The following is a 20,798-nucleotide window of genomic DNA, read 5'->3' as shown; positions in this document are numbered from 1 at the left end:
GGTAGGCTATTCGAGGAAGGCTTTTTTAATTTCTAACCTGCATTAGACCTGTGTTTCGTTTGGAGCGGCATACCGGTAGGCTATCAAAAGCATAACATTTTCGGTTTGGTTTGGGATTTAATTTACTTTTGGACTGTTTGATTATATTGCTAAATGTTAAGACTGATGGGCACTGAAATCTGGGAAATATTTGATGGTTCACTGTTATGTTTCATGCAGTTGAAAAAGTGTCGGGATTGTGACACTGAAGTGAAACAAGTGCCGCTGATTATTGCGAGACAAGACTGTAGCCTAATAGAAACCTTTTTGCGTAGCCAAGTAGCCTAAATTCAGTTATTGTTTAATTATGCATGATTTAGTACTTTTTATTAAATTTGTAGGCTGGAATGCCTTGAGTCGCGCAACAATTGTGTTTAAATGTATAGCCTAGGCTAGCCTAGAAATCTAGACGCACCCTAGCGGCGGCAAATTAATTTGCTCAGCCTGTACGTCTAGTATCAAACCATAGGGATTTCTATTGGCTGACGCCGTGGACATCATCCAATCACAGCGCTCTATTTTGTTAGAGAGTCTTAAGGCGGGCTTAACAGGATAACGACAGTCCTGCAACGGTGAACAACAAGGAAGGTGGTTATGGCGAAAAGCGGTTGTTTGAATCGGCGTTGCCGTCAACTTTGGAGGAGTTGGACTTGTGCTTTTCTTTGAAAGTTAAGCAACACAATGCACTTAAGGGACCGTTCGTTATTTATAAACGGGATCACCGGAGGGATTTTGAGTGCTTCAATCAAAAGTTGCATGACCCTCCCCTACCTGCAATATAATTTTCAACGACCCTCCAGCAGACATGACAATGACATGACCCTCCCTGGCCAATTGTCAACGTGTTCCACCCACGCTCTTACTCGCTATGCTATGGTAACACATCAACATATGCTACTGTCCTAAAATCAACCTCTGCTTTCTGATCTTACACATCACACTTCACCAAGATGGTGGCCATTTCAGTAGATTTACTCCCTAACATTGTTGTAATAAGCATGGAAACTAAATGCACACTTCCTGCAACTGCATTAGCCTACTTAAAAAGTTACTCCTCTAGTAAGTATTCACATGAAATAAAACAATAAAGTATTGAGACCATTCAACAAAGCACACTGGGTAATAACTAATTAAACACATGAACTTGTATGGACTCGTCTCTAGGCTTCCTCAGTCATTGTAAAGCTGCCGAAGCTGAACATTATCCAAAACTCAATTTCTCAGACGAGCGTCAATTTGGGAGCTTGCTACACTCCTTCCTTCTCAAATGACTTGAAAAGGCCGTTTGCACAATTTCGCAAATAATCACAGGGACCGAAAAATACCTAACATGCCAACTTTTTCCGGGTTTATCATTTTAACGTTTCCCTGCTGTCTTGCCGTTTTAATATTTTCCCATTGAATATCCCATATTACTGTAATACTCAACATTAGTCCTGCATTCTGGCCTGTCTCTGTGTTGTCCTGTTGTTACCCCTTGCCCTTCCAGTGAAACAGATGTATTCAAATCATCGTTTTGCTTGCTTGAATGCGAACTCAGAGTGAAGCTGGATGTGTGGATGGATGAAGCAAGTATGCTTTGTGTTAAGCATGCACACTGTTTAAAGTTAGGCTATAGGCCTACGGTAAACTAAATAAATCAAAGTTAAATTTAGCTTTTTTAGGGCTGGATAAAGTTGACCAAATGGATATAGGCTGTTAGGCGTGAATAAAGTAGGCTGCTTTGTTGCTCCAACCCTTCCAACGTTAATGGGGACGAATGTTGACATTTGGTATTTTGCGTGAGAAACCCGGGAAATCTCCCTTATTTTCATTGTTCAATGTTGACAGAGCTATGGAACGAAAGAGAACGTTATATGGCGACAGAAGTCAACAATCAAACAAGCCACTTATTTTTGCTGTTTTCATTAATACAAAAGATGGGTGACCCTCCCTCCTAGACAAAAAAAAGTTAGGTGACCCTCCCCTCAACAAAGAATAAAAAGACATGACCCTCCCCTATTTTCCTCCGGTGACCCCGTTTATAAATAACGAACGGTCCCTAAGTCATTCCTTTCGAAGAAGGATGTACTGTATATGCCGTTTTGCCGACTGGATACGGATATGGTCGTAGCGCTGGCCTATTGCATGCCTAAGCAGTTTGAAAGACAATTCTCTGCCCGCCCCTTGGATTAAGCGAGGTGAATGGTTCGATTCCAGACTATACATTTCAATGATATAGGATGGCCCGCCAGGCTAAGCCTAGGCTTCAGCCTGGCAATTACCTCGAAAGGGGCGGCAAGAGAGTGAGCTTGAGAACGTGTGTTGGAGACACATGGCAGGAAAACGACTTTTCTTTGCCAACCGTAGGCTATTAATCCAACCAACAATATAATAAAATATTAAGAAGAGGTGTTATTTCATTGACTTAAATCGAAACAATGTCTTCTAGTGCTGGTGGACTGATGGCAATTGTTGGTATAGAAAATTGTTACCCAATTAACAGGGACGTGCACAGGAATTTTGAGAGGCAGTTGCTCTGACCTGAAAAAAGGGGAACCCCCCCCCCAAAAAAAAAAAAAAAAAAACTCACGAGCTATATGAAGGACTGAGAATAACAGGGTCTTTATTAAAATATATATACACTTCTATATATATAGAAGTAAAACACTGAAATACAGCACTCAATCACCTTAACTAATAACACAGAAAAACATGACTTGAGTCATGAAAATCACCAACATCAATATCCCTATCAATATCCTATCAAGTCACTGATAGGTTTCTCCAAATGTGGGCTCATCATCTGACCAATTACATATTATTGTTATTGCCATTATCACTAGTGGTATTTATGTTCTGCTCAGGAAAGATCTTTGAAATCATAGCCTATGTTTTTTTAGATTACAATTATTTAGCATGCAGCTCTTTAACCCTGTACTTTCTAGCATGGTCCTCTCACCTCATATTTGGTGATTATCACTTAGGCCTACCTGCCCTATGTGCCTCCTCCTGGTCCACATTTTCCTCACATGTTCTGGAGGCTTGTGACTGCTCCTCATCTTAAATGTAATGTAATTATGAAAAATTGCCATTAGTAGGCTAAAATATGAGTCTGATTAATTAATCAATTCGCTTACACAGTGTCATGTCATCTTTATCACAGAAAGTTTCTGTCTCACCTGCTGGTTGGCTTTTTCGCAGCCAACCCTGCAGTGATGTGCTGCCCTTTGCTGCCTCCCTGAATTGTCTCTCCCTCTCCTGAATCCGCCTCTTTTCAGTGGGCATCTTGGCTTCAAACAATAGCCAAAATAGTGGATAGGATTTAAGCATTTAACCATTTTGAATAAAATAATTAATGTGATGCATTACTTCCATCATTCATTCTAAGTGCTAAAACAAAATGTGAGAAACTAACTATCAGCATACATGTAGGCTAGCTTTAGTTTGCCTAATGCAGGGGTGGGCAAACATTTTGGCTCAAGGGCCACATTGGGTTTTGAAAATTAACCGGCAGGCCGCACAGTAGGCTAGTAGCATGATGTTCAAGTTAGTTCTGCTGCAAAGGAGATAACTAAGAGTAGGCCTAGAGTATCATCTCTATTTAACATGTTTTGACATTGTAAACGTTCTCTAAGAGTGAAAAGCAGTTTGCGGTAAAGCTAACCAATGTCAAGTTACAAGTTACAAGGTTACAAGGGAGTTTATTTAGTGCATTAAGTGCACGCGACCGGCACCTGAGCTGAGCCTGCATGAGCGGCCTTAGAAGGAGATTGTCGCGAAACCACGTTGTCAACAAAGTGCTTGTACAAAGAACAACGCGTACAACGCGTACATTATTATTAAATGTCGTCTCTGTCACAGGAAAAAAATAGCGAGCAGCCTGATAACCAAATTAAATGCTCGGCGGGCCGGATGAAAGTGCTTGGTGCGCGGGCCGCAGTTTGCCCTGGCCTAATGCCTACCAAAATTGGCTATATATGTGGTAACGGGCTGCTTGTCTGCGAGCTATCTGTCTGATTATTTAGGCTAAACATGGCAAACTCAGCCTGGATTTAGGAAGATTTGAATTCATTTCATAAAACTTGATGATGATCGTTCGTTTGTTATACATCACAAACTCACTTATTCCGACAACGTGGTTTCGCGACAATCTTCAAGGCCGCTCATGCAGGCTCAGCTCAGGTGCCGGTCGCGTGCAGCGCTGAAGCCACGTAAACAGAGTTTGCCCTTCCCTACTGACTTTCACTTTCGGGGCCCTATCATGACATTCTAAAGTGCATCGTCACTCGTCAAAAGTCTATTCAAATTTAGTAGGATGTCCAGTTCACATTGGGAGGGGTTTCGTTCTCAAAAGTGGAGCGCATGGCGTAACAAGGTGTTCCTAGGTCTTTTAATCAGTCATATGGGTGTGTTTGGGGCGTAACATCATTTTAAACCAATGAGAATGACATCTGTCATTCCCTTTAAAGGCGCAACGCGCGATATGTCAAATAAATGCATCGGTATTTTGGCATTCAACGGCGCATTTGAAGGAGGCTGCTTGCGAGACCGTATGGAATAGTCATTCTTAAACCATGCTTTACTAAAACCTAGCATAGCCTTCACGCATTTGCACTCGTCTATTATTTGAACTCATTGGCAAAGTGAAACTAACTTCACCAAGGAGTCAGTCAACGACAAGACAGTTATATGCATTTACTTTCACTATCGACTGACAATGGGTTACCATCGAAAACATAGGCTGGAAAAAGCAACACTTACCCTAATGTTGCTCAAATGACTGAATAAAACAACATTTATCCTGCAGAGGAGTTGCTTATATCTCGTGACAGTGCGTCTTCAGCTGCTTTGCATGGACTTGCGCTGGTGTGCGTTCATGAATGATAGAAGGATGGTGCGTGCACCTGCCAATATGACTGTTGACATGCGCTCTTAAAATAGCATATGAACAAATCGCCATTGACTTCTGACCAGGTTTAGGTGGTGTATGATAGCGATTTTTAGACAATGCGCGAGTCCCCTCCCTAGGTTGTTAATTGCCACACCCCTGGGCGCAATGTTTAAAAAATAAATGTGCAAAATACCGAATTCAACATTCCGTGGGTGAATAACGAGTATTACGCCATGCGCTGGTGACCCAAAATACAGCCCTCGGTGCCCGAATGGAAGTGAATGAGGCTTTGCGATTTTTTTATCTAGGCCTACGTGAAATTCTGCATCCATTGTACGATTTATTTATTTATTTATTTTCCCCTCGAAGGGCAACGTGAGTCGAGAAGGCCATATGGGCAGTTGCCCGGGCAACCTGAGCAACCCCCCTGTGCATGTCCCTGCCAATCAATCCCGGGCATAATTTGAGGATTTATGGTAGATAGCAAAGATTCTAGAACAGAGCTCTGTTCTAGAATCTTTGGTAGATAGTCTCCTGTTCAACATGACATTAGCTGTTATGTTTATTGATAACAAACTCAACTAGCCTACTGATCAACTTGTTTTCACTACTAGCCTAACTATAAAATACAAGTCTATACCCAACGTTTTTGTTCTAATACATTTATTAAGTGTGCTTCCACATTCGGGTAAGTGTGTACTGCTCTCATGTTGTTTCTGACTGCCTGTGACTGTGGCAACAGCTGAGCGATCTTTTTCCAAACTCAAACCTATTAAGGAGCAGCATGGGGCAGGAGAGGCTCAGTGGGTTAGCTATCCTGTCCATTGAAAATACGAGAGCAAGAGCATTAAATATTGGGAACATCGTTAACGATTCAACGAAAGGCTCGTAAGATGGCCTTCTTCTAATGGCCTAATTCACGCATATTGGGGATTGTATGCATATGAATGATTTTATTTGGTTTCTGCACGGTTAAATAAGTTAGGCTACATTAAGTTTTGTTTCTGAGCAGTGCGAGTTTTTAAGCAAGCAATGCTTGCAGTTTCAGCAGAGGGTTGAAGAAGTGCATTGAGCGCATTGAGTGTTCCCATAATTCCATGCGAGTTGATGTTAATGCAGTAATATTAGATTACCATGGCCTGCAGGCTGTTAATAAAATTATTTTTAATGTTTTCACATGTAATGCATCCTAGGCCTATGTAGTCGTGTGTTTTTATTTGAAATTGTAATATGTAATTACTAAACTACTTCGGTGCCTCAGGCCCTTTGTATAAACAATTGAAGTCACCCTTAATGTGTATTGCATGTGTGGCAGAGCTGAGGGGTTATTGATTCTAGACGACTACGCCATCTAGGGGATTGCGCCCCAAGAAGTTTAGTTTTAAAGGGTGGTTACTCTCAACCAATGACACAGGTTCGCATGTACATCAAGAGACTGGAGACGTGATTTACAAAAAAATACAAAGTCTTTTTATTAAGAGTTTGACAAAGTACTAACAGAGTGATCACTCCTTAAAACACAAGCGGATATGAGCAGTTATAAGATGTTATAAGATGTGTGGACCATGGGGGCGCAGGGCCCGGAGAGACTACTCAACTGGATAGTGTGGGGAGAAACAGGGCTGTAGCTTACCACGGCAGGGGTAGACTGAAGAGGAGGGGGACGGGTCCAAAACCACACCACACGTGAACACAGCAAGATCAAAATACAAAAGAAAAAAAGCAAAACCCTGGATGTGCACAAAATAGAAGACCAGTGAGGAAAGGGCTCCACCACCGACCCACTGCTCGAGGTCAAACAGCTCCTGTCTTCCACACACACCAAGGGAGAGAGAAAGAGAAGGGCAACAATGTTTAGTGAGGGCAGGAAGGTCACAAAATGGCTAGTTGGACATAGCATACAACAATGTGTAGGACACTTAGCTTTTATGCACACAGAGCCCTGGGCCTTCCACTTAGTACTAGGCGGGAGGTCCCTGCATACTGCCCCAATGGTCCACTGCAAGACACAATCACAAGATTCCAAGGCCCACGCACACACACACATGCACATGCACATGCACCCTAAACCGCAGACGAACACACACAAGCATGCACCTCAACCGCAGACGAACACACACAAGCATGCACCTCAACCGCAGACGCACACACACACTCACACACTCACAAGCACATGCACCCCAACCACAGCCACAAACACACGCGCACACACACACAAGCACATACAGTCAACTCTCCTATTTAGGAGAGTGAAATGAAAAAAAGAAAATAAACAAACAAAAACAAACACACAGCGTGAAGACAATGGACACAAAAGTAAGGCTAAACCATATAGCAACAGGCGGTGGTGATAGAGGCGAGTACAGTCTAGCCCAGTATCATTTGGACACGTTAGAACATGCAGTCATAACACATAGAATACACAGTATACTGTACAGCAAGCGGCTTCCCAGGTGGCACGGCCAGGGGGGAAGCTACCTGACTGGACAGCAAAGGTTAGCCTACGGTAGAATTTATGTGGAAACAAAGCAGCAGTGGCGAGGCTTATGTGCAGCCACAATCTGGAGCACCGCACAGGCTTCAGTTAAACTTCACCGTCTGGAAGCACAGCTAATCCAAGAACATGACAGGAAGGGCTACCGCACAGTGCTTAATGGCACGATTCCAGTGAATAAACGCTCAAGGCTGGACGTGCAAACAGTCCACTGCCAAGCGAGGATGCGCTCTTGTAGTAGAACGATGCAAGAGACCCAAGCAGTAAACCTAGCTCCAGTAAGGCCAAACCAAACTGCCCGCAAGCCACCCAAACACGGAAGCTAGCTCCTCCAGCGTCAATGGGAGAACGGAAGACGCATGGTCAGCTGATATCTAGCCGTATAAATATACTTAATGTAGGGGCCGCCCCCTTCATTAACGTACCCACCTCCAATCTGGCAGCTGCCAGAGGGAAACAGGGAAAGCACAAGCTACCCTGCTACAATCCACCCCCCCTTTTTGTGTCGTCGGCCCGACGATAGTAAATTCAACACAAAGGGTTGAGGCGGAACACGGCAATTACAGAATCCCTTGTGTTGACTGTGGCAGCCGGTGTGGATTGGAGTGTTGCCCCGCATTACCTCTAGGAGTACGGCGTGGCGCTGACTCACAGCCTTCGTCAGAGTTAGTGACTACTGTCAGGGCAGGGTTACCTTGCCCTTGTTCTCCGTCGCTACTAGAAATCACTCCCCTGGAGGTTTGATCCGGTAGGTCAGAGGCCATTTGCCACCCTGAGGCAGACGGTTGCTGCTCCTCAGAGACAGCCACCATCGCTGCACCGGGGATTGTTTCAGGTGGATCAGGGTTCGCTTCCAACTGAGATGTGGATGCTCGTGACTGTTCTGGGACCAGCACAAACAAATCACCCTCGCAAACCTCATGGGGAGGTGAGGAGGGTGTAGCTATCAATGATGTCCTGGTACATGGGCTTAGTTCAGGGTGGCCCCTTTCCACCCTTGCCTTCAAGAGAGTGCGGTGAACTTGCCTCTGCTGCGATGGGTCCTCTACTGGGGCTATAGTGTACACTGCACCCCCTGCTGCCGGTGCCCTAACCACCTGGTACACTACTGGGCTCCACAGGTCCTGGATTTTATGTCTCCCTCTCACACTCACATTGCGGAGATACACCTGTTGACCCTGCACCAGTGGTGTGCCATGGACATATTGGTCATGGTGGGCCTTCCGGCGATCAGCAGCTATCCGCAATCGCTCCTGGGCTCCCTCAAAGCCTACCTGGAGACGGGACTGGTGTTCAAGGATCCAATCATGCACTCTTCCAACTCCTGGTTCCTGCACCCGACCCAGTAGGAAGTCGATCGGGAGGCGCGGCTCTTGCCCAAACATAAGGAAGTGAGGACTCTCCCCTGTGGCTTGATGGGGGGTGGTGTTATAACAGAATAACAGCTGAGGAAGACAGGACACCCAATCCCGTTTCTTAGTCACAGGCAGAGTGCGCAGGAGGCCATGCAAAGTGCGGTTGAACCGCTCGCACTGGCCATTACCCTCTGGGTGATAAGGGGTGGTGCGGGACTTCCGGACCCCATAGAGGTCACAGAGCTGATGAAGGAGTAAAGACTCAAAACTCCGACCCTGGTCCGAATGGATCCGGGCCGGCACCCCAAACCTATAAAACCATTCTAACACTAGAACTTGGGCTACAGTGTTAGCCCGCTGATCCCTTGTGGGGATGGCCACAGTGTACTTAGTAAACACGTCGGTCATTACCAGCACATGCTCCACCCCTGAAGCAGAGGGTTCCAGTGTTGTGAAATCAATAGCTAAGACTTCATTCGGGTGAGCTGCCAGCAAATGGCCCATGAAAGTGCGGGCAGGCCGTTGCGTGTCCTTGGCCAGTTGGCACCGGTCACACTCCTGACACCAACGCACCACGTCTGTAGTCATACCTGGCCAATAGCAGCGTGAGCGGAGCAGCTCAGATGTTCTCTCAACGCCTTGGTGACCATGATCTTGGTGTAACTGGGTGAGCACCTCTTGCTTCAAGGCACTGGGCAGAACCAGCTGCAATACCTCCTCACCGCCATCTGGGCGGAAAATACGACGGTAGAGCACACCCCCTTGCTCCACCAGGCGGTCCCATTGTTGTAGCAGGGTCAGGACTGACTTGGAGAGTGTGCGACGCTGGTCAGCACTGGGGCGTTTTTTTCTGCCTCCAGAAGCCCAAGACCTTCCCCAAAACTGGGTCTGCCTGTTGCAGGGAGGACAAGTCAGCTAGGGTGTGCCCCGGGAAGGCAACGACCAGATTTTGACTGACAGCCACTGACGGCCCTTGTTCAATAGCCTGCAACAAGGAGGCTGGAAGAGAAAGTCCTGGGGCCAGAGAGTCAGGATCTACATCTGGCTGGTACTGTCGTGACAGTGCATCAGCATTGGTGTTACTCTTTCCTGAGCGATACCGAAGCTGAAAATCAAACAGGGCCAGTTGGGCTGCCCAACGCTGTTCAGTGGCTCCGAGCTTCGCGGAGGTCAGGTGGCTAAGGGGGTTGTTGTCTGTAAAAACAAGGCACTTATTCCCCAGCAAGTATTCTCGAAACTTCTCAGTCATGGCCCACTTGAGCGCCAAAAATTCCAACTTCATGGAACTATAGTTGATGGTGTTGCGCTCAGTGGGCCGTAGACCACGACTTGCATATGCTATTGGTCGCACCCTGCCCCCTTGCTCCTGGGAAAGAACAGCTCCCAGCCCCCCGTAGCTGGCGTCCACCTCTAAGATGAACGGAAGGGAGAAGTCAGCATAGGCCAAGACAGGGGTGGTGGTTAACTTACCCTTCAGGGCCTCGAAGCTGGCCTTTCCCAGAATTGAAGTTCGCCGTCTAGAGGGCGGCTCCTCCAGTACAAGGTTTGCAGGACCGCTTCTAGCTGCAGTGAGCGTAAGTTAAATCCCTTACTTTTTGGTCATGGAGGAAGACTTACAGGAACTCAGGGACCTGGTGGCACAGCTTAAAGCTGAGAATGAGCGGCTGAGGCTTGAACGAACAGCAACTCCCCAGCCTGACTCAGGCCGCTCTAGTGACCCCCCGCCTCCGGCAGACCCTCTAGCAGCCACTCCAGCTGAGGGTCCTAATGCGACAGGATCCCGAGTGAATGATGGTGGTCAGGCCCTTGGCTCTGAGAGGTTGGTCTTTGTCCCCCGTGACCGCAAATGTCCAAGTTTCAGTGCTAAGTCAGGCATTAGCGTAACAGAGTGGGTAGAGGAAGCACAAGCCTGTATGCGCGTCCGGCGCCTCTCCACCGTTGATCAGGCTGACTTCTTGTTCGACCACCTTGTGGGAGAAGCGAGGGAGGAGATAAAATATCGCCCTCTTGAAGACCGTAGAGATCCTGATAAGATTATTAGCATCCTAACAGAGTTGTATGGGTGTTCTCAGTCATATATATCCCTTCAGGAGGCATTCTTCTCCCGTAAACAGCAGGAGGGAGAAACCTTGCAGGAGTTTTCTCTGGCACTGCTGAGTTTAATGGATAAAGTTAAGAGGCAGGCTCCCCATGCAGTACTCAATGCTGATGTCTTATTGCGCGACCAATTTGCAGAGCACGTTTTGGACGGAGCTCTGCGGAGAGAGTTGAAGCAGTTGATACGCCGCCAGCCACTACTGACACTGATAGAACTCAGGGCTGAGGCTATTAGGTGGGAACGGGAGGGTTTACCAGGAGGCGCTAGGAGCCGTAGCCATTCTCTTCCTTCCACCTACGGTATTCAGTATGCAGTTCAAGGAACCACACAAGCTCCAGCTGGTAGCGGGCCCCAGCAGTCAGAGCTAGACGAGTTAAAACAGATCTTAAAGCAGCAACAACGGCAGTTAGACCAGATGACTCAGAGCATTGCACAGTTGCGCGACGTCCAGCAGCCTCGTCGTCCCCTGCGTGACCAGCCTATCATCTGCCGGAGATGCCACCGCCCAGGGCATTTTGCCCGTGAGTGTGATGGGGAAAGGGCCCTTCACCGCTCATATTCCCCCTCCTCAGCAGTCCCCTCAACTAGTGGTAGGCCTCAGCCTCCCTCACAGTCGGGAAACTAGTTCCCCCTGGGCTGCAGAGTCACAGCTTAGGTGGGGACATTGTTGACTCCGAGAGAGTGAGTGGTAGTTTGGGTACATTATCTAGCCTAATGTCTACTTGCCCTCATTTAGATGTGTGCATTGGAGGTGTATTGGTTCCTTGCTTGATAGATACAGGTTCTATGGTATCGACAGTTACAGAGACATTCTTTTTAAGACACTTTGAGCCACAGGGTCAGGACCAGATGCGGTCCTGCCAATGGCTGCAGCTCCGTGCAGCCAACGGACTGTCTATCCCTTATGTCGGCTACCTAGAGTTGGAGGTAGAACTGTGTGGTAAGACTATCCCAGGTTGTGGTATCTTGATTGTGAAAGATCCTCCTGGCCCCATGGGCTCCAGGGTACCTGGGGTGCTTGGAATGAATGTGCTTGGTAGGTGTTATCGTGAGTTGTTCGGTCAGCATGGCCCCGCCTTGTTTAAAGCTACCTCGGTGTTGCAGGCTCCCACCCTCGTGGTTGAGGCCTTGCAACAATGTCATCGAGTAGAGGTTGAGTTGCCATCTGGCCAGCTGAGTCCTGTCAAAGTTCGTGGTGGGCGAGCATTTAGAGTCCCCGGGGGAACTATGAAGCTTATTCCGTCTACCTGTTCGAGCATATATGCCCATGGCATGGTGCTGTTTGAGCCTCCAGAGTCTGGTCTACCAGCTGGATTATTGGCGTCGCCTGCACTAGTTAGGGTAGTTGGTGGTACCGCCTCTATCCCAGTGGTTAATGTGAGTACCGCAGATGTCCTTCTCTTCCCACGCACCTTGCTAGGCACTTTACAGCATGCACACGTAGTCAGCTTGCCGGCTGGAGTAACTGAAGTTCCGTCTGTTACGGCCACAGTCAGTTCCCAGAATGTAACCTGTGAGTGATGTGGTTTACGTCACTCACTGGTCAAGTTGCCATAACCTTAACTTTATTTACTTCCGGGGCGCCCGTGTTTACATTTTGGCCTAGTAAGACCTAAGCTTCCTGCTACACACACCTGACGACACTTACACTGATTAGAGTAATTGAATTTGAATCTTACCTTAAAGGGCGTTCTTTCAACGTGTCTTGGCAGGGACAAGTATCTAAGTCTCATGCCCTCACCACAGGTGTGCCTCAGGGATCAGTATTAGGACCCTTGCTTTTCTCTATTTACACCACTTCATTAGGTGATACTATTCGCTCCCATGGATTTGACCATCACTGTTATGCAGACGACACTCAACTTTACCTGTCTTTCCCACCTGATGACTCTAGTGTTTCCCACCGGATTTCTGCATGCCTTAAGGATATTTCAGCCTGGATGAAAGATCGGCACCTTCAGCTTAATCTCTCAAAAACAGAGTTTTTGGTGTTTCCAGCTAAAACAGCTATTCCCCAACAGATTAACATCCAGCTTGACTCAACTTCACTGACCCCAACTAGATCGGCACGAAACTTGGGCGTTGTAATTGATGACCGACTTAACTTCTCTGAGCATATAGCTTCTATTGCAAAATCATGCCGGTTTATGCTTTACAACATTAGGAAGATCAGACCTTATCTGACACAAGATTCCACACAACTTCTTGTTCAGACCATGGTCATCTCTAAGCTGGACTATTGTAATTCACTGTTAGCTGGCTTACCCGCTTGTGTAACAAGATCATTACAGCTGATTCAAAATGCTGGAGCACGCCTGGTCTTCAATCAGCCAAAGAGGACACATGTAACTCCTCTCCTAGTTACTCTCCATTGGCTCCCTATAGTAGCCAGAATTAAATTTAAATCTCTCACTTTGGCCTATAGGACACTAACTAGATCTGCTCCTAGTTATTTTAATTCAATAATCAAGCCTTACATCCCCAACCGCCCACTGCGGTCTTCTGGTGAGCGTATGTTGTGTCGACCAGTCATAAAAACTGGGTCTAATTCCAGACTCTTTTCTTCAGTGGTTCCATGTTGGTGGAATGAACTGCCCAGTGGTCTCCGTTCCTGTGGTAGTTTTAGGTCGTTTAAGAGGGGTCTAAAGACATTCCTATTCAACATATACTTAGTTGTTTAAGCGCTTATGTGTTATGGTTTATATAATGTTGTTTTATTTTAATTGGGCTGTTAATTAATTTGACATTATTGTTTATTATTGATATTCTCCTTAATGTAGTCTTAGCATGTTATTGTTTTATATTATTGATTGAATTGACATTATTGTTTTATTATTGCCTTTCCCCTTTTTTACATTGCTTTTTTATTAGGCTATTGATTGAATTGATATTATTGTGTACTACAACTATTCTCCTTACTATATTTGACCTAGATTTTAATCTGTTCCCTGTTCATTTTTAAATATTATTATGTTGTTTTGTATTTATATGTCGCTTTGGACAAAGGCGTCTGCTAAATCCATAACCATAACCATAACCATAATTGCAGCCACACACAATAAAACCAGGAAGCAGCCGTAACAGGGCTGCGTGTTCTGTCTTTCCACTTTACTCCGAGCTGTGGGGATTTAATGGAGATCCCGGCAAGGTTGGTCTGTTTGTGTGTTAAGATTACCTTTTTATAACGTAACCTAACTGCATTGTACTTCCCTACAGTTGCGGGTATCCTCTGCGGTGTTCAGCTTCTGCGTGAGCGTTCACGGACATTGATAACGACTTGCTGTTATTCTGAGAGGGGCTACATATGTGCGTGTGCTGTGCGGATGTTAAATGTAGTTACGGAAATGCAAGTATGGCGAACTGGTTCTTGAGTGGCATGCACTATACATGATTAACATGTTGATTCTGATGTATTGAGGCTGTGCTGTACTAATCTGTTTGGCTGTGTGTTTCAGGAGTTGCCATTGCTGTTTTGCCTGTTTCTGTTTGTTTCATTTTATTTTGTTTCTTTGTCAGTTATGGATGTGCGTCTTTACCTGTGATGCTAAGACAATGATTGGGCAATGATTGCTGGTTCTCTGCATAGGATTCCATCTGCACTCAGCTTGGGTACTGGCGGTCCAAATTCTTGGTTGCATTAGGCTAGTGTCATCTCTATTCTCTCTCTCTTTGTGTTAACAGAGCCTGTGAACGTGGTACTGGTGTTGGGATGCTGGGTTGTTCCTTTTCCTGCACTGCATGAGGTGAACTAGGCATAGAGCTAATGAGCACCCCCATTCTATTTTGTAGTTTGCTGTGTAGCCTATGTGTGTGTGTGACACATTTCAGATATTGGAGCACGTGGCGTGGTTGCTGTGTTGAACTTCCCCTATTCTCCCTACATCCAGGTAACCACTCTCGTTGGCTGTTAAACTAATTGTTGCTTAGCGTTGCTTATTATATGAGACCGCCAGTACTTCAGCCTTTACTATTGCTTGCTGCTTATTGTTGTGAGACCTTGCTTTTATCTTTTCATACTGGAATAAAGTGATTGCTATTGATGAATTTATCTTGCTGAAGTGTTTTAATATAATCCTGTTTTTTTCTAAATAAACATTGCCCAGTCACTGGAATATCAGTCTTTGTCTTTCTGTTTCATACAACTGTACCTGTGTGGGAGTTCTCTACACTAATTACAAGTCTTAAGGGGCGGGGCCTTAAGTGGCGTAGTCTGGTCTTTTTACCTCAAATAGTAACCTGGGTTACATATAGAAAGGTGATGAAACATACAGAGACAGGTCAAGAAATATAGTGCAGTGTAGACAGTAGTATACAGTTGATTTACAGACGGTGGTTTAGATTAATATGAAGTATTCCTTTATTCTGAGATAGGCTCTCAAAACAATCCCAAACAGACATAAGGTCTTTATAGAGCAAATCTATATAGATTATTTGTCAAATAAACCAGTAAAACAATTTGTGGGATGGAATATATAACATTCACACTCATAGCTCATATATTTTTTAAATAAATCAGTAAAAAAGTATCCTGACAAACAAGCAGCTTTTTAATGCCTTGGTCATATTTCCTAATTTCAATTCCTCTGTAGGTTACCTGATAGCCCAGTTTGAGAGGCGCAAGACGCGTGACATTATTTATTTTTTGCAGCCAATCACTGCTGTCATTTTATTTTATTGATTTGATCTCAGTCATAGAAGCTAAATTCGAAGGCAAGCCAAAGGTAAAATCCAACGAATCGCATTCAACCCGCAAGCCAATAGTTGAATAGCCCTCTTCTAGAGCTTTTGAGATATTGCCACTGCTCCAACATTGAAAGGCACTGTTACAATGCCTGGATCAAGCCAGGTTCAGCATAGCGTATGCCACTGTCCGCTCACGTTGCTGACCGGACCAGGGCAAGCACACTTTCGCAGTTCCCGCCGGAAATGCAGTCTAGTTTCAAACATAATTTCAAGACACAAATTGGATACGTCAGTTACCTTGGTGCATACATCCCAGAGAGCAGGCTACCACACTCCAGAGTGATGGGCCTATTCCTTGAATTTCCCCTAGGGATCCATAAAGTATCTATCTATCTATCTATCTATCTATCTATAGCGTTATTACGCGTTCAGTGAGGGGTATAAACAAGCTAAGAAATTTAGAGGTGTCACGTCTGCCTGTCACAGACGTGGGGAGCAGTAACAGTATTTTTTTGTTTTTATTTTATAAATGCTTTGTTTAGATGCTGTGTGTTCTGGACTGGTAACTTTTTAAGCCAACATGTAACGTTGCATAAATATTAACTGCAAACACATAGTGGAGAGTTGATTTGGTTTATACCAGACAATTTAGGTATATGCCTAACTAGGCTATTTGATCATGTAGTCTATGTTTGGATCATAGGCATGATGATTCATTCATGGCTTCATAAAATATCAACATCCCATGTTGCTTTTAGAGTATTCTACCATTGGCCCAAATAATGTGAAATAAATCTAAAATAAATAAATAAAAGTAGAATTGCACATAGCAAGAAGCTGGTCTGAGGGCAGATCTGGCGTTGTGCTCATCTCACAGTTTTGACCATTTTTCACTATGGGTTTGTGTTCACAATTTGGTCCCCCTCACTTTTAAAATATCTCCTGCACCCCTGTAGCGGATAGATGCCGTCGACCAACAACCAATTTTGATCCTCATTTATGGAAACGTGTCCTGGAAAGCGCTTTATAGCGCCACTACCTCCCCAAATGCCTGGCCAGAGTTCAGGTTTAAACGAGAGTGAGACAAATACACTGAGAATGTGTGATCATACATACCCACTGTAATTAACAGCTCCTGTCATTATCCCCCAGACCCTTGGCACCACAACTATTCCCAGGTGTGTGTGTGTGTGTCTGTGTGTGTGTGTGTGTGTGTGTGTGTGTGTGTGTGTGTATGTGTGTGAATGGGAGGGGGAGCAACATTTGGGCCATACATCACTGCCCTGCTTCCATAAATAACTGGGAGCTATCAGCAGAGGAATCACACTTTTCTCTCTCTCTATCAGTCTTGGATTTTTCCTCCGTTCACATCTTCCTCAGGTCAGTCAGTTTTGACAGGAAGGACACCTGATTGAAAGCTGCTAGCCCAACCTGACGGTAATGGACAAATGCACACATATACTGTCACTGTAAAATAGAGACCACTTTGATACGTTGTTCTTAAGCTCTGAATAGACTTCCATTTTGTACAGGTTTGTACACACACACACACACACACACACACACACACACACACACACACACACCATTTCCATACTGTAAGTATTCACACCTTTTGTTATGACACTTGCCATTGAGCTCTGGTGCATCCCACTTCTATCAATGGTCCTTGAGATGCTTCTACAACTTGATTGGAGTCCACCTGTGCCTAAATGAATTCACTGGACATTATTAAGAGAGGCACACATCTCTTTATATAAGGTCTCACAGCTGATGGTGTATGTCAGAGTGAAAACTAAGCCAGGACTTGCGAGACAGGGTTGTGTGAAGACACAGATCTGGGGAAGGGTACAGGAACATTTCTGCAGCATTGGAAATGCCCAAGAGCACGGTAGCCTCCATCATTCTCAAATGGAAAAGTTTTGAACAACCAACAGCCTTCCTAGATCTGGCCGCTCAGCCTGACTGAGTAATCCAGGACGAAGGGCCTTGGTCACCAAGGACCCAATAATCACTATGAATGAGATCTAGAGTTTTTTTGAGATGAGAGAAGCGTAAAGAAGGACAAACGTCAGTGCAGCCCAGTGTCTGGTTTCTTCCATTGGGAATTGTGGCCAAATAGTTCAGTCTTTGTTTTGTAATTCTTTACGCTTCTCTCATCTTCTTTATGTGCCCTCACTGTAGTGAAGTGAAGTGCTCTGCCTGTACAGCTCAGGCAGAGCACTTCACTTCCTTCCTTTCATCACCAACACATCTGCTAATGGAGTCTTTTGTCTGCATCGAAAACTGTGCAGTAATACTGGAGTCATGGTTAAGACCTGACTGGTGTAATTGGCTGTATGGATTTTCACATATATAATGCCTGGAAAGGAATCGAACATAAAAGCAAAGGAATCGATATTCGGGATGTCTCTCCAGTAGACACAGCTTCCCCCTCGTAATCTTAGGCTTCATCATCTGTCTCGGCACCCTCTTCACGTCTGACTGTCGAAGCTTTGAGGAAATGGAGGGCCTTTTTTCCACCCCGGACTGAGTAGGTGGGAGGGCAAAACATCTGTTTTCAAGTGCCAAAGTGTAATCATGCCCTAAACACCCCCCTGAGAAGTCTGTGTACCAACTTGCTTTTCAACACCTCTCTATCACACTCAAATGTTATGCCAGCAAAAACATAACTTATAAAATACAGAAAACACAAACTTTTTGTCTTGTATGTAGTGTCATTTACAAAGTTGTAATTATTTATGCACTGCCTGAAAACAAGCACAAAAAACCTGGACAAACATAATATATACTTACTGTTATATTTTCAATTATAACTCTACAATGAAAGCACATTGGAATACATCTTTAATTTGACACATTGACATCAAAGAATTCCACATTCATTAGTGAAGCACAATGTTTTTCTTTGTCAAGTTGCATTTTAATGAGGGGCAATGTCTTAAAAATCTATAGATACTGTAATTCAGCTTTGGTAAGAGATAGCGCAAGCACATACCTCCAGTTTCCCTGCATAAGTGAGTTGCCAAATGATTTGCCTCCCCTGAGACCTACTCCCGCATGCCTACAAACTGGTCCCAGCGAATGACACAAAACAAAAGTCGATATGAGGAAAATACCAACTGCAGCTATCAGTGCAATGTTTCATAAACTCAAAAACGATATTAATGTTTCAGAAGAGCATTTCTGACTGAGAGGGTTTATACTGTCAACATACTGATAAACCTCTAATCCAGCCATGATTTCATTTAAATTTTTAACATTAAACATATTTGATATTTATTACCAATCTGATTCTATGTTACTGTGAATGTGTGACTACAAACAACACTTGAATTGACAGCATGAATTCAAATTAATCAAATTAATGCAGATTTGCATTTTCAAATGAGTTTCAATCAAATATATTGGAGGCATACATAATGGATCAAAATAAAATCAGTCCCTCATCCCTCTTCACAGATTATCCTGTCATGTGCAAGCATACATCTATAGCACAAACCTATTTGCATATAAGATGAAGAACAGTTTCTGAGCCAAGACAGTCTAATCACACTTGTGTTTAAACAGAATCATTTTTAGATGCCCTAACATAAGTACATTATGCAAGCCATCTACAGCAAATCAATCCAAATTAAAGGCTCTTTTTGGGCTAGTATTTCCATCATGGGGATAGAACATGCTGAATATTTAATAAATGCTAACACACACAAAATTTAAGACAGTACTATCATGCACAGCCTCTAAAATGAACATCAGTTTGCAGGGAAATAAATATATATATTACAACTATGTGGACTAAATCAGAAGTGACTTAAATGTGTTGTGTGAGGGCAAATGAGATTGGGTTTGAGGTTTGATAAGTCATTATCCATTAACCTTGATCATAATACAGACGTGAAGACCTTACTTAAGTCATCTCCTATATTACCAACCAATACAACCATTAGCTGATGGGTGACATCCACTGGATGCACTGGTGGGCTGAGAGCATGTCAACACTTCATTTCCGGCTCTCGCATACTCCACCTCTATGTGAAGATAACATATGATGCATCAAGTAGAAAAACTGGCTTTATTTATCTGTACAGTTTTAGATGTATCACAACATTTCCTTTTCACAACCATCAAAGTATGCAATGAATCAATGAAATGAATCATAAAAAATAGATTATTTTTTATGTATGCTTCTACTTTTTTTTTCGGAAGTCAGCTGTAAACACGTGGCAAAGTTCTCAAAGTTGACTTATTAGGAAACTTCAATAAGAAAAATCACTTTTTCTGTTTGTGTGTGATTGTACAGTATGTGTGTATGTGCTTGTGTGAAAGTAATAGAGACACATTCTTGTCTGCATTCATTATGGAAAATGTCCAAGCATTGCAGCATAAACACTCTTTCAGTCCATCCTGAAAGGTGCAGCTGGATAGCAGTTAAGGCCTGCGCTCGTCCTCCATCATGATTCAAGTAAAAGTGTCATGTGTCAGCAGACTGCCTCTTTTTTCCCCATTATGCGCAAGAACTTGCACTAGAATGCACTTTAACAAGACTACAAAATGCACATGGTTAGAAACAACTTACATGGTTAGGCTTCACTTGATGCTAACATGAATGTACACAATCAATCTGTACATATTTATGTAAAGTCATAATTTTCTATAGTCTTAACCCAGAACAGATCAAGGGCCCTATCATGACATTCTAAAGTGCATCGTCACTCGTCAAAAGTCTATTCAAATTTAGTAGGATGTCCAGTTCACATTGGGAGGGGTTTCGTTCTCAAAAGTGGAGCGCATGGCTGTAACAAGGTGTTCCTAGGTCTTTTAATCAGTCATATGGGTGTGTTTGGGGCGTAACATCATTTTAAACCAATGAGAATGACATCTGTCATTCCCTTTAACGGCGCAAGGCGCGATATGTCAAATAAATGCATCGGTATTTTGGCATTCAACGGCGCATTTGAAGGAGGCTGCTTGCGAGACCGTATGGAATAGTCATTCTTAAACCATGCTTTACTAAAACCTAGCATAGCCTTCACGCATTTGCACTAGTCTATTATTTGAACTCATTGGCAAAGTGAAACTAACTTCACCAAGGAGTCAGTCAACGACAAGACAGTTATATGCAGTTACTTTCACTATTGACTGACAATGGGTTACCATCGAAAACATAGGCTGGAAAAAGCAACACTTACCCTAATGTTGCTCAAATGACTGAATAAAACAACATTTATCCTGCAGAGGAGTTGCTTATATCTT

This window comes from Alosa pseudoharengus, unplaced genomic scaffold (genome assembly GCF_046254945.1).
Source record: "Alosa pseudoharengus isolate Yale_2024_CS ecotype anadromous, Long Island Sound unplaced genomic scaffold, YU_APseudo_1.1 YU_APseudo_1.1_scf_18, whole genome shotgun sequence".
Lineage (NCBI taxonomy): Eukaryota > Metazoa > Chordata > Actinopteri > Clupeiformes > Clupeidae > Alosa > Alosa pseudoharengus.
This window is presented reverse-complemented; position numbering follows the sequence as displayed.